Source organism: Motacilla alba, chromosome Z (assembly GCF_015832195.1).
Source record: "Motacilla alba alba isolate MOTALB_02 chromosome Z, Motacilla_alba_V1.0_pri, whole genome shotgun sequence".
Classification (NCBI taxonomy): domain Eukaryota; kingdom Metazoa; phylum Chordata; class Aves; order Passeriformes; family Motacillidae; genus Motacilla; species Motacilla alba.
The window spans coordinates 1,609,714-1,623,888 of record NC_052046.1 but is presented as its reverse complement, the minus strand read 5'-3'; the positions used below and the strand labels follow the sequence as shown (position 1 = coordinate 1,623,888).

Here is a 14,175-nt window from a genome sequence, read left to right as displayed (position 1 = left end):
GAGCAGGATTCCACAGCAGTCACTGGTCTCTCAGCAGCCTGTGTGAGGTGTGGAGTAGCCTTCTCTTGCCCTTGTTTTTTTCATGAGCAGGTGTCAGCAGAGCTGTTGTCACCACAGGTGGAAAGGTTTAGCACTGAGCCCCTTAAAGGCTACAACACCTAGCTCACTGTCACATCAGTTATCAACTTCTTCCAGATGAGGTAGTGTATTCTTTCTTCTGGTAGAGAGCTGATGGGTGGATGCCCAGTTGATTCATCTGGTATGTCCTAAGGTCTGAGGAGACCCCTGGAGTGGTTATCAGGGCTGGGGTGCTTCTTGCCACATTTCAGGCAAAACATGAGCTGACCCAAGCCTTTGGAGTTGAGTGGGGTTTTGGGAAATTGGTTGATGATCTGTGCCTCAGCTGTGTTGTGGATGTTTATGTGTTCCCTTAGATTTGGTCCTAAGTGTAAAGATGAAATAAATGTATGTTCTGAGGTGTGTTATGGACACATGAAGTCATGGGAGGATTGGTAAGTGGCTCTAAGGCAGTGTGATTTATAGCCCTATTTAAAGGACTATTTTAAATCTATTTTTCTAGCTTGTGTTTGAAGGACATTACTAATGCATTTTATGTGAAAATGTGCTCCTCTGCGTTCATTTTTACCTAATTCTTTGTTCTCAGGCATCATCTTCTTTTCTGCTGTTTCCTTTCTTACAAAAAAAACCAGCTTTCCCTCTGGTTTCCCTTCCTTAATGTTGCGCTGAGAGTTTAAAGATACACATGATCAAGCTGCCCTAGCATTTTTTCTCACAAGATTTTTTTTTCCGCTGGAACTTAACCAAAATAAGTCTCCACACTTCTTCCCACAAGCATCCCATTGGCAAATCAAGAGGTTGGGATGCAACCTCTTCAGGCCAGGTAGTTCTTGTACTGGAAAGATAAAGAGTATCCTAGCCATCACTCAGGAATGTGACATGCAAGGTATTTGTTTGAAAACTCTTTGCTATCAGCTGACAGCCCATATTCATGCAGTTTTCATGCTGTCTTTGAAGGGGTTGCAGTATTTCCAGAGCCAGTCCCTTCGTGGCCAGCGCTAAGGCTCCTCTCACAAATAAAAATAGTCACAGGAGTGGCTCTCACCCCAGGTATGAAGATTTCAAGTTATACTGGGTGAAGGCAGAGGTGAACGTGTTTTACGGCTGGCATGAATGTGTCAGTTTTAAGGCTGTGAAATTTTGGAAGAGCCTTAGAAACCCGTTCCCAGAGGTCAACAGGACAAAGCTCTCCTGCTGAGTGAGTGAATAGAAATGAGTTCATAATTACAGAGTATAGTAGCTTTTTCACTGTTTTAATTGAGGTTTTTCAGAAAGGAAGAGAACTTAAAACAATACAGAAATGTCTTTTGTTCTTTCAGGGCCATTTGCTGAAGGCTTTGCAGTGAGAGGAGAGGATGTTTATTAAAAACAACAATATCAAGACGTTATTTTAGGGCCAAAGGGCCATTTCTAGCTGGAACAAAATTAAATGCTTGAGATGAACTGAAAATTAGCACTGAGCTAAATGATTTGCAGCACATTGCTGAACTTCTGTTGGAACAGAAGAAAGAGAGAGGAAGGGAAGGAATTGAAGAAGTTGAAACACTCCTTTCCTTCTCAGTAGGATTTCCAAATCAAATTAATCAGGTTTAACAGCATGTGGGTCTGAACCCTTGAAGCAGCATCTGGAAGTCAGGAGTTTATCCTCATCCTTATGCTCCTGTCTTCTCCATACCCTCCTGGGACCTGATGAGGCTTACTGGAGGGGACTTGGGGGGTGCAAAGGGGACACCCCAAACCCAACAGGGGTGTCAGGGCCATCTGTGCTGAGCAGGCTGTGGAGGAGCTGAGCCAGCATAGTGGTAGCTGTGAAAAACTGACTCTTCTCCAAGAGAAGCAAATGCAGGGGTGATTTTTTAAAATTTATTTTCAAGCACAAAAGTGAATCTGGTGGGATACTTGCCTGCAATGGAAAATATCAATACTAGCATCTAGATAGACTATGGTGTTTAGAAGGGAATGATGTAAGAAACTCTTCTAAGCAGCTGAAAGCACCTAAGCAGATATGTGAAAATAAGAAGTGCAGTTCGGCCTAACATTTAGAAACTTTGAACCAGTGATGAAGGACAGGTCATGTTTTCAGGAACAAGTGCAATAAAGGGTGATCTCCAAAAGGAATCACAGAATAGTGAAGAACCTTGAAAATCACCTCGTTCCAACCCCCTGCCACGGGCAGAGACATCTTCCACTATCCCAGATTTCTCCAAGCCCTGTCTAGCCTGGCCGTGGACACTTCCAGGGATCCAGGGCCAGCCACAGCTTTTCTTGCCACTCTGTGCCATGGCCTCCCCACAGTCAATAATTTCTTCCTAATACCTAATTTAAATATCTTCTCCTTTGATTGAAAACCACTCGCCCTTGTCCTAATCATAGACTATGTCAAAATAGAGGGATGCCATAAGGATCATCAAGTCCAACTCCCTGCTTCTCACAGAACTGCCTAAAACTAAACCACATGACTAAGAAAACTGCACCAGCCCAAGCTGAGCCTCATCAAGAACAAGGTGAAGAGCTCCTTATTGCAGTGCTGGTCCTTTGTGATAAGTCTCCTCAAGGAAATAAGTGTTCACAGTCACAGCAATCCCAGCTGTGGGTGCTTGCCTTTCCTGCCCAAGCAGAGCTGGCGGTGGCAGGGCCAGAGGGTTGGTGGCAAAAGGCAGTTTAGAGACAGGTCATCATTTTGGTTTGATTTTCTGCAATGTCACTGGGAGTTACTATACCAAATTAATTCTCAGGGCTGCAGGTCCCTAGAGGACAATACCAACCCAGCAGTTTGTTCCTGGCCGGGCTCAGCTGGGTGATTGTGTTGCCGCGGCCTAATGAATTATGGCACACAGGCCAGACATATTGTCCGTGTGTGCCGCTGGCTGTGCCTTCAGCTGGGACATCACTCCCCTTATCTTGTGTTTGCCGTGCCATCCCGCATCAGCAGAGTTCTTAACTCGCAGCTGGATGTGCTGTTGGTGTGCTGGAGCTGGACGGAAGGGCCGTAAGAGCAGGAGGAGAGAGAGCTGTGATGGGTGATGCACGGCCGCCTGGCTTGGTGACCAGCAGTGGACACCAGGAAGAGGGTGAGAGGAACATGCAATGCTGCTTCCCAGCAGTGCTCTCCCCTTCTTAATGGTTGGACTTGATGATCTTAAGGTTTCTTTCTTTTGTAAGTATTGAATGGCTGCAATAAAGTCTCTACAGACTTCCCCAGGCAGAACAACCCCAACTCTCTAAGTCTTTCCTCATAGGAAAGATGCTCCAGAATCCTCAGAGCAATTTTTGATTCTCCTCCTGGGACACCTTAGCCATCTTCACAGAATCCTAGAATAGCTTGGTTTGGGAGGAACTTTAAAGATCGTGCTGTTCCACCCCCTGCCATGGGCAGGAATACTTTCCACTATCCCAGGTTACTCCAAGCCCTGTCCAGCATGGCCTTGGACCTGGATCCAGGGATCCAGGGGCAGCCACAGCTGCTCTGCGAAACCTGTGCCAGGGCCTCCCAACCCTCACAGGAAGAATTTCTTCCTAACATCTGATCTAAATCTCCCCTTTTTATGTTTAAAACCATCCCCCCCTTGTTTTGTCCCTACCTGCCTGTGTAAAATGTCACTCTTGTTTTTATAAGCACTCTTTAAGTACTGGAAGTCAGCAGTGAGGTCTCCCTGGAGCCTCTTTTCTCCAGGTGAACATCCCAAGTTCCCCTAACCTGTCTCCAGAGCAGAGGGGCTCCAGCCCTCAGAGCATCTCCATAGCCTCTTCTGGACTCAGTCCAGCAGGTCCATGTGTTTGGTATTGCTTGTATTGGTGTTGCTTTGGTAGCTGACGCTGTAATTTATTTATTCTTACCCAACATGTGAGGAAAGTCTTCATTGTGTGTGCAGGCATGGGTGTAGGATGGGTCACAGAGCAAGAATACAAGAGCCATCCCCAGGGCAGACAGCCAGAGAGATGGATGATAAAACACCTCATCAGTGATCCACCAACCTCAAGGTGCCTTTTGGCAAAGGACTACATCCTCCCTTTGGCTGTGAAAAAACTGAGGTGGAAATGTGGAAGGAGTCTGTAGCTGGATCTTCCTCCACTGCAGACCTTGCAGGAACCTGTGGCCACCAGACTCTCCTGCGTGTGAGCCCTGCCACCCTTCAGCCTGCCCTGCAGGGCTTCTCTCTCACTGTCACACAGTGCAAAACACATCGAGTACGTGATGCTATTTCAGCCAGCCAGAATTGAGGGAAGGAAATATAGTGGCAGGTTCCTCTGCACTAGGAAACCGATCTGTTATTGAAATTGCTTTCTCTTTGGTGGAGTGTTTCCGGCACGGCTCCTCGGCACTGGAAATGGATTTATCCATCTACACCTTGTTTTCCAGCATGAGTTCATGGAGGTGTTGTCAGCAGTTGGTTGCTGGAGTGAATATGAGGTGAAATAACTTATTTCTTTCTCATGCTTTCCATCTTCAAGTATAAATGTGCCACTGCCTTGGAGTGAGCACCCAGGGCTTCGTGCTGCCAGGTTGCTTCCCAAAATATCTGGCAGCTGAGGTCAGAGATAAGGGCAAGCACAGGTTGATACTTTGAGTGGGTATAAATGAAAGGATTTATGTCACCTCCATCTCGTACAATGTCATTCAGTGAAACCTGGCCCATTTGAAGAAGCCCAGCAGCACTTCAGTGGTGTGGTCGCATGGTTTGGGTGGTGACTTCCAGTTTTTGGCCACGGAAAGTAGCCACTCTCTCAGCAAAAGAGCATCTTCCACCCACTCCTTCTCCCTGCAAGCCCCAGCTGGGGACATTGGCCCCAGGGACCTGGGTGGGAGCAACAAGCTGAAGCTCTGCAGGGCCTCCTGGCATGGTTAGTGTGTGAAGAGGTTGCCAGCTTAAGTTGTTTGGGCTCTTGTTGCAGAAACAATATTTCTGTCTGACCCCAGTTAGCAACTGATGTTTGCAAAATAAAGAAGTCAAGGCACTGGAAATACTTTCCATTCCGGCTCTTGTCTCAGCCCAAAATATTAGTATTAAAAATATTGCATCTATTATATGCAGCTAATATCTCTGCTGGCACATAAATCACCCAGGGATTTTTCATCTCCATATTAAAAAAAAAAAAAAAAAGTAACTGTGCTCTATTTTTGGTTATTTGTTAACTGTTTTGTTTCCATTTATCCTACTACAGCCACAGCAGTCTGTCTCCAAGGGACCATCTGTGGGAAAGAGAGTCCTTAGATTGATTCAGAAGGTGTCAGGGTCATTGACAGGCATGAGGGCGCTGAGTCTCTGCTCTTTCTCTGATAATGTCTTTATTTAGCGTGACAGCCTCCAGGGCACGAGTGGACAAGAGGCTTCTTTCTTTCGTTTAAACTAACATTGCTCCAGCCATTCCCAGCATTGTGCAGATGCTATGGATCTTCCTAATTTCCTGGTTAAAGCTGGGGGTGCAGGTCCCCAAGCAGCGAGGGCCAACAGCTACGTGACATCAGAGCTGCACAAGGTGGCCCAGATCTGTGCCTCCCCCCAGGCAGTGTGTTCCCATCCAAACTGACAAGTGAAAACTCATCCAGGAGAAATTAAGTTTTGGGAGTGAATCAGACCCTGGCACAGCTTAGCAATTCTGTGGGAGTGTTAGGGGTAGCATGAGAGAGGACGCAGGAGTGGGGTCAGGAGCAGAGAACTCTCTTGTTGTGGGTGACCCTGCTCATTGCAGAGGGGGTTGGAATGACCTGTAAAAGGCCCCTTCCATCTCAAATCATCTATAATTCTATGAACTCCACTTTTGACAGTGTGACAGAGTTAAGTAAACATTCAGGAAACAGCTTAGGATTGTCACTGGATTGCAATAAATCAATTTCTGGATCAATCCTGGCTCCCAGGTCTCTACATTAAATGCTATAGGCTGCTGCATCTTTTTTAAAGAATTTAATTTAGTGTGTTTGATAAAGGATTCTGGCACACCTAAATCTGAAGCATCTCTGCAGTTTGAGTTGATGTTTTACTGGATCCCTGTGTCGGAAGTAATTGCTTGCCATTGACTTTGGGTCATCTCATATGTCTGGACAGCTGTCAGGAGATCCTGTCAAATCTTGCCTTAGCTCCTACAGGAAAGACATTTATTTCTTCGCTAGAAAGCACTGGTATAAATAGGATATGGAAAAAAAAAAAAACCCTAGGATGTCTCCTTGCTGCAGGTCAAAGAGGCACAGGGGTCTAAAGGAAGACAGCTGAACACAAAGGCAGCAGGTGGGGGCTCATTGTACTATTTAGGATGTGTCTTGGGGGACAGACCACAGAGGATGGTGGTGGGCTGTGTCTGTGCATCTTGGCGTGGGTTTAAAGTTTATATCTTTTGGAGGATTATCAGATCTCGGGTTAACTGATCAGCCTGGGTGTATTTTTAAAGGAGGCAGCCTGGAGTCTGAAGTATAAGCTCTTTTATTGCAAAGTAGTAAAAGATGATTCCATATTCATTCAAGCCACATTCTTACCAGTAGTCCAGGATCCGTTTGTGTTTGGGAAACATTGTGTACTGTGGTCGTATCTTAATTTAAACTGTTTTGTCTAAACTGGACTCAATTCCTTGTCACTGTGTTTTCCGATGGCTTTTATGTAATTTTTGCAATCTTGTTTACAGTATGCTGAGAATACAACAACGTAATTCCAAGTAATGTAGTTTACAAAGAGAGTAATTTCCAAGCAATTTCTGTATGAAATTGCAGCAGTGATTTCTACACCAGTCACAGCAGTCACTCTTGAAGTCCAGGAGGTGCCTTCCTAGCTGGTTGCCTGCTCTGTGCAACAAGGGCCTCTGTCTTGACATCCCTCATGATTTGTGGGAGATCCAGCAAAGCATTAAAAGAGCTGTTTCAGAGCTATCTCACATGCCATCTGTACTTGGGATATCTTTCCCAAGCTGCTGTTGCAAAACAGCTCCTTAAATTCCTCCTGAAGATTCATTTCCATGAAGCTTGGAAGAAAATAGCTGACTCAGGCAGCCCGTGCAGCCAAGCATTGCAGAGTGTGAGGGCTGTCCCTGGGCTTCAGCAGTAGTGAGGTTTGCTTTTCAGTGCTTTTGAGTCCATCCCAAGGGCTGTTGTGCCATGTCCCCTCAGCCCAGCAGTGCTGTCTCTGCTCCTGCAACACAGCCTGCAGGCTGGTGGGCCTGTGAGTGGGGTGGGAGAAGTTGGTCATTCATCCATTTGCTTGTGAGTCAGTGGGAATTTTGGATGTGAAGACACAGAATCACACTAATACAGTAGTTCAGGTCCAGAGGGACCTTTAAAGCTCATCCAGTCTCATGCCCTGCCATGGTTAGGGACATCTTCCACTAGACCACAGTTGCTCAGAGCCTTGTCCAACCTGGCCTTGAATGTTTTTGGGGGTAGGGCATCTACCAACTCTCTGAGCAGCCTGTGCTGGTGTTCTACAACCATCATTGTGAAAATCAGTGCTACTGTGTTGGTTTATAGTCAGTCTAATTATGCTCTAGAGGACCAAATGAAATCATCTCTAGCAAAGGCAGATGTGGTGTCCAGGCCCAAAGGAAGGGTCGTCAGCACTGATTGTACCTCAGGACCAACGTGGTGACAAAGAGCATTGTGCCCATGTAGGCAACTCACACGAGGGTTTCATAATGCTTTTCCCAGCAGCCAGAGACTCTGAGCCTCATCACAAACATCTTTCCCCTCACAGCATTGTTTTGGTTGGCTGTGCTTGTCTTCTGGCATTCATTGTATGTTTGTAAAGATGCATACATGTGAGACTTAAACTATGCACTTCATCTCAGCTGTTCAAAGATGGTTTTAAATCTTGATCACCCCCATTTTGACAGGTGGACTTTCTACACTTCCAAGATGCCGTGTCTGTCCAGATGACGTGGGCTCTGTCTAGCAGTTGGGGTGGTCTCTACCCCTGGTGACAGAAAGACATGAAAGAAGTGTGAATAATTTCATTTTTGTTTTCAGGAGTGAACATGACATCTTGTTCCCTTCTCATCTGAGAAAAATGCAAACAAAAATGAAACTGGAGCCAAGTGAAACCAGTTTGAGAGAGAAAGCCAAAGGGAAAACAACACAAATCCTGTGTTCTTCATCCTTGGAGCTGGTGGTTATTGCTTTCTGTGGGGTTTTGAGGTTTTTGATTAAATTGTGTGGAACCATCAAGCTTATTCAAGTGTTTCCCATTCTCAACCGTAGCAAGGATAGAAAATGTCTAGGGTTGGGCTGGGATGCTCCCTGCATCAAAGCAGTGCTGAGTTACCATTATCCATGCATGTGAAACACCAGAGTGCCTTTCATGGAGGTAGTCTTGCTGAAGAATGCTTCTGGGGGAAGTCAGGCCTCTAAAACTGAAATTCAGACCTTTTTCCTCATTATATCAGTAACAATATTCCCCAGACCTCTTGGTACCTACCTCTTGGTAGTTTTAGATGTGATAGAATTCCATCCCATCCTACCTGGGATCCTTCAGTCCCTCCACTTTGGACCCCAACATCTCTTAAACGCTCAAAGCCAGTGATGATGGATGTTTCTGACCACAGCAATACTGCCATGCCCAAATCTCTCCAGCAGTGCCTGCTTCGGGATACCAGTCCAATTGTTTGTGGCCTGGCTGGAATATGCTTAGTTCAGAAAGACTAGGCCTGGAGACATGAGTTTGTTCAGGGGATGTTTCAGAGGATTTTGCTTTTTCCTGCCCTTTCCCTCTTCAGGCTGAGTTTCTTGGGCAGCTAGCTAGTACAGCCAGAAATAACCCACATGCTAAACTGAGAATTTTACCATTTTTTTACTCTGGTGGTGACTCTAAGAGGGGCCCTTCTTAATTTCCCTCCATTAGTGGAAAATTGTGTTGATATTTTCAGAAAAAAAGGTGAGAGAGGTGGCCTGACATCCCACAGTGAGCCCCACCAGTCCTTCATTTGCAGGAGAAGCTGCTGAGTTCCTTGGGGATGCTCTGCTCTCCCAGCCTTGAGGGGTGTCATGGATAAGAGGGAGTCATTATAGGAATGGAAGGTCCCACAGAGTCCATTCCTGCAGTAGATCCTGGAAGTGTTCCAGGCCAGGCTGGATGGGGCTTGAAGCACCCTGATGTAGTGTTAGGTGTCCCTTCCCATGGCGGGGAAGTGATGGTGTTCAAGGTCCCTTCCAAACCAAACCAAACCAAACCAAAGATTCTGTGATCTTAATCTGTCCTTTGCGACAGCGGTTGCTAATTAGTTGCAGGTGTTTTAATAGCAAAGCTGATCATGAGATGCTTCCAAGACTTAGCATTATATTCTTGATTCTCACACAGAGATGAGACCCTGCCCAAGCAGACAAAAGGGTGCAGAGAAACTTACTGTCTGTCAAGTGCAGTGAGGAATGTGTTCGTTCAAGCACCAGAAAGATGCAAGGAGTGGAGAAGGTTGCCTGAGTGTCTGCAAGTCCATATTAGCTGTTAATGACTGTGTGGCCCTGGCTATGCCCACCAGGTATTCTGCTTTGCACAAAAGCAGGACTAAATCAGAATTTCAGCTCTGTAGGGAGTTTATGATGTCCTGGAGGGTTTGTGCTGTGGGGAAGTTGGCTGAGATTGAGGGCAAGTATCCAGGCAGGTTCTCCAAAGTCAGGAACCAGCGTTTGCAGAGACCTGGTCCCTCAGTCCCAAGGTGGGATTTCAGGCTGTTTGGCCATACAAGGTGCTCTCTGTCATGGGGTTAAGTGTCTTAAGTGCCCCTGGAAATGTATAGAACCTCAGAATTGTTTCGGTGGGGAAAGACCTCTTTGACCATCAAGTCCAACTATTCTCCCAGCACTGTCCAGCCCACCGCTGACCCATGTCCCCAGATGCCACATCCACACAGCTTTTAAATCTCTCGAGTGATGGGGACTCCATCGCTGCCCTGGACTGTGCCAGGGCTGGACAGCCCTTTTGATTGAGGAATTTTCCCAATATCCAATCTAAACCTCACCTGGCACAGGTTTCTCATGTCCTGTCCCTTGTTCCCTGAGAAAAGAGCCCAATGCCCACTGGCTGCATCCTCCTGTCAGAGCCAGAAGGTCTCTCCTGAGCCTCCTTTTCACCAGACTGAACCACCTGAGCTCCCTCAATTGCCTTTCATGGGGCCAGTGCTCTTATGTGCCTGCTCACCTCTCCGTGTTTGTAGGAATTGCTTACCCAGATCTCTCTGCAGCCACCAGGAGAATGCAGCCCCACATGGTCCTCCAGCTCTCCACATGCCAGACAAATGGTGGGGGCTCTCAAGACTCATCTTGCTCATGGGGATATGGGCAAGGCTGACAGGACAGAACAACTGTGTTTTAGGCCACAGCTGTCCACATGTCTAGAGTTATTTTCCCCAGACTTGTGCCTTCCTGCTGCTTTCCTTGGGAGCAAACGATGTAGTAAAAACTTACAGGAATCATGTATTTCTGAGCACGTAGGCTGGTAATCACCGAGACAGCTGAAGCCTTACATTTGTTTGCGTAGGCTTCTCCGACAGAACAGACATTTGTCAGATCTAAATTCTGTTGAAAGGTATCTCATTTAGTTAATTAAATAAAAAAATGAGTGGAGAAACAATAGCAGAAGCAATACCATCCTATTTCCAGCTTGGCAGCCCTGACTGTCTCCCCTTGGTTTTTAGTACTTTTGCAATTTCTTTGTGACTCTCAATGTCTCTTTAGTTTCCATTTTGTCGGATGGCCAAATCCCGCTGAAGTCAGGGGGAGTTTTGAACTGAATTGGAATTTGGCCTTTGAAGTGAAAATAGTTATTTAATGTTAAATTGAGTCAAGAGATAAGAAACCGTTGTACTGCCCAGATGCTTTTTCTTCTAGCTGAATTATGGTTCCCTGCAAGGCACTACATCCTTATGGATGAGCAGAGGGGGACAGAGGAATGATTTCCCAGTAACTGCAGCATTTTACTGGGGTGAATTCTTGCTTTACTTGGAAGTATTGCTGTGTGATTCAAGCTTAAGCTTCCTCCCTTCAGCATCTCAGACCTAAAAGCCTAGGTTGGGAGGTGCATTTGGGTGCTTCCCTGGGCTGGTTCCCTGGGCTTGGCACATCACCCCAAGGCACTATCCTGGGCCATCACCTTAAGCTACCATCTGAGCACCTACGGTGCTGCCCCTTGACCAAGCACAAGGTTGTTTCCAACAACCCACAGTGGGAGTGGACACCCTGGTCCCCATTTTGTCCTTTGCTGCAGCTCTCTGTGTCCCCAGCACCTTGGTCACACCTGAGAGCAAGCATGGGTCATCCCAACCTCCCAGGCTTTGAGATGCTCTGCAGTCAAGAAAGTTTTTAGATGTGAGCACTGTTCTCCCTGCTTTGGCTCTTCTTCCCTACAGATCCTGTTTCTTCTTGGCTTTTCTTCTTCACTGGGGTGTTGGGAAGATAAAAGCACACAACTAGTCTTTGCCTGAATGCTGGATGATTGTCTAGACCCCTGACTGCTGCCAAGTCACAGACGTTGCTCCTTGTTTGCCGTTCTCCTTCCTTTGCCTTTTATTTCTTGCATTTTTTTTCCCAAAACTTTTTTAATTCTGGTGTTTTCACCCTTTGGCCAGTGACTACAGAGCTTTGGTCAGTGTTTGCTCTGCCCCTTGCCATGAGGACATCACCTTTTAGCTGTTCCATGGAAGGGCAGGGCTGCCTCTCTCCCCCACCCTATTGCAACAGCCTCAAAATTAACAATCTTGCACATTCCACATTGGCTTAACTAGGAGGGTTTTTTTTAATCTTAAACCCTTTTTTCATTCATAGCCCTTAAACATTAAGGGTTTGGTTTATAATATGTCTTTAGGAAAAAAACTGTCCCTGTGTGCGTGTCTTGCAGGAATTTATGGCCAAGTTTGCTTCCCAGCTCATTTCCAGGCATTTTCCCTTGCTTCTGAAATTATAGCCATATTTTTGTGCAACTTCTGTAATTTCTGTGCAATATTTACAAATTAAATAAAGTAGCAAACTGACTGGCTTATAAGCCAAGACTTGAAATGCAACCAAACAGTTAAACTCAGATGTCTGAGAGAAGAGCAAAACCACAGAAAGCAAAACTCTTGTACACTTGGGCCTGTGAAGGCTTAGTACCAGATAAGGTTTTTAACTAACTTTTATTTTGACATTCCCCTTTTAATAAGCATTGGTCTTTACAAAGCGGTTTGTGTGATTGCATTACTGAGAGGAAACAAAGAAATGCCAGGAAAACTTGATGTGGAGAATCTGTACTCATAAACTGCTCGTAGGCTCCAGCAAACAGGAAAGCTTTTCGCATCTCCGTTTTGGGTTTTTTTCCTTTTTTTTTTTTTTTTTAATTCCCTGCCATTCAGTTTGCAAGGGGAAAAAAAAAGAAAAATTAAAAAAGAAAAAAAAACAAAAACCACATGCTGAATATCTCAGAAAACCGGATCTGGTGGTCTGAGAGTAAACACAAATTCTTTCCAGTGCCATGAACAAGCCCTCTTCGTCCTGCATTTGTTAAAAATGAGCCCTCACTCTTTATGGTTAAAAGCCAGTTGGCCTCAGAAAATAGGTTTTGACTCCTGGGGATGCCAAGGAATACAGATTCCGTGGGCAGATGGCTTTGGCAGGCAGGGTTGGAGACTGCTGACCATTGAAATGTATTTGTGAATGGTTGCTCCCTTCATCCGAGCTCCCTTAGCTGAGCAGTGCCAGTGATGAAAATAAAACTAATTGCTGTGGGATGGGTTTAAAGTAAACACTGCTATTTATCCAGATTGGGTGGGGGTTTGGGATAAGTAGTGAGGCTGACCAGGGGTTTTATCATGGCTACAGAACCAATACTGAGACAATCCACTGTGGTCACCACGGCGCTCAAAGTTGTTTCCTTGTTTTTGGGGCTGATTCTGGGGAGATGTCCTGTGTCACCCTCTAGCACTGATCCCAGCAGCCTTGTAAAGGCCAAGCATTAAAACACCCCACAGGCTCTCAGAGCCAAGACCAATATCAAAGAGGCAGCAGGCAGGGGATGCCAGCATGCTTAGGGTGGCCACGCTTAAGACCCAGCCCTGGAGAAGGCAGCCAGTGCCAGGATCATCTCCATCTTAGGTGCATCCTGGATGATGGCATTCTGGCTCTGCCTTCTCCTCTGGGGACAGCCACGCTGCAGCCTGTTTGGAAATCTGAGATGCCTGAGACTGCCAAAGCATTTCTTCTATTCAACTGTTGTTTTTTTGGGGATTTGCCATCTCGGCTACCAGTTAAAGCCAGCACTCAGGGGCTTGCTCATTCTTTCTGAGATGTTGTAGTCTCTCAAGTAAACACTTTGGGGGCAGTTCCTCCTTGCTGTGGCTGTTGGATTTCTGTGTTATCCATTTGGAGCTCTGTACACATAGGTCTCTCTTTGGAGGTTGTGGTCCTGGATGCCATGCTCTCCATGCTGCCAGAGCCAAGTATGGTCCTCTTTTCATCCATGCGTGTGTCCTGTCCTGGTGTAGCAGTGCTGAAGGATAGGTATAAAATAAGGCCAAACAAAACCATTTGGTGTGGGCAGATTACCAGTTTACTTAGTGCCTTTGCTTCTTATTTTTTTTCCACTCAGAAATCCCTGATACACTTAAACTAGCTCACTGCAAAGCCATGCAGCAGTGCACCATGTTGGCAGGCAAGAGGAGAAAGTGATGCTGTAGGCCAGGTGTATTAGGAGCTCTGAAGCCTTCAGAAAAAAAAAAAAATCTCCTGGCATTTCTTGCCTACCTGACTTGCTGCAGCTGTTTTTCCTGGTCAGCGTGGAAGTAACACAGAAACCTGAGAGAATTTTTCCTGGGAACCAAAGTCATGTTGTCCAACTTCACAAAAACTTTCACCTGAAACATGACTGTCACTGAAAGAAATTTAGGGGCATGAGTTGTTAGATGACAATTGCCTCCCCAGTTGTTGTCCCCTGCCAAGGGCCAAACTGTTGGTTGAACAGATGTGTTGGCCCAACAGAACCACGAAGGAATGAGTGAACTTCCTTTGACTTTCTTCCACATTTTTTTTAATGCACTGTCATGCAGTTTGCAAAATAAAAACCAAACTAAACAACCAAACTAAAAAACCTATTTGGTTTCCAGCTAACAGGAGTTGAAATTTTCTATTTTCTGTGGCCAGCCGACTTCTCAATGACTTTC

At 45.9% G+C, this 14,175-nt stretch overlaps 1 protein-coding gene across 3 annotated transcripts in view; it reads left to right on the top strand.

The window, feature by feature from the left end:
* CTIF (cap binding complex dependent translation initiation factor) overlaps window positions 1-14,175 on the top strand; it is a 146,847-nt gene that overhangs the window by 87,737 nt on the left and 44,935 nt on the right. The window lies entirely within an intron of this gene.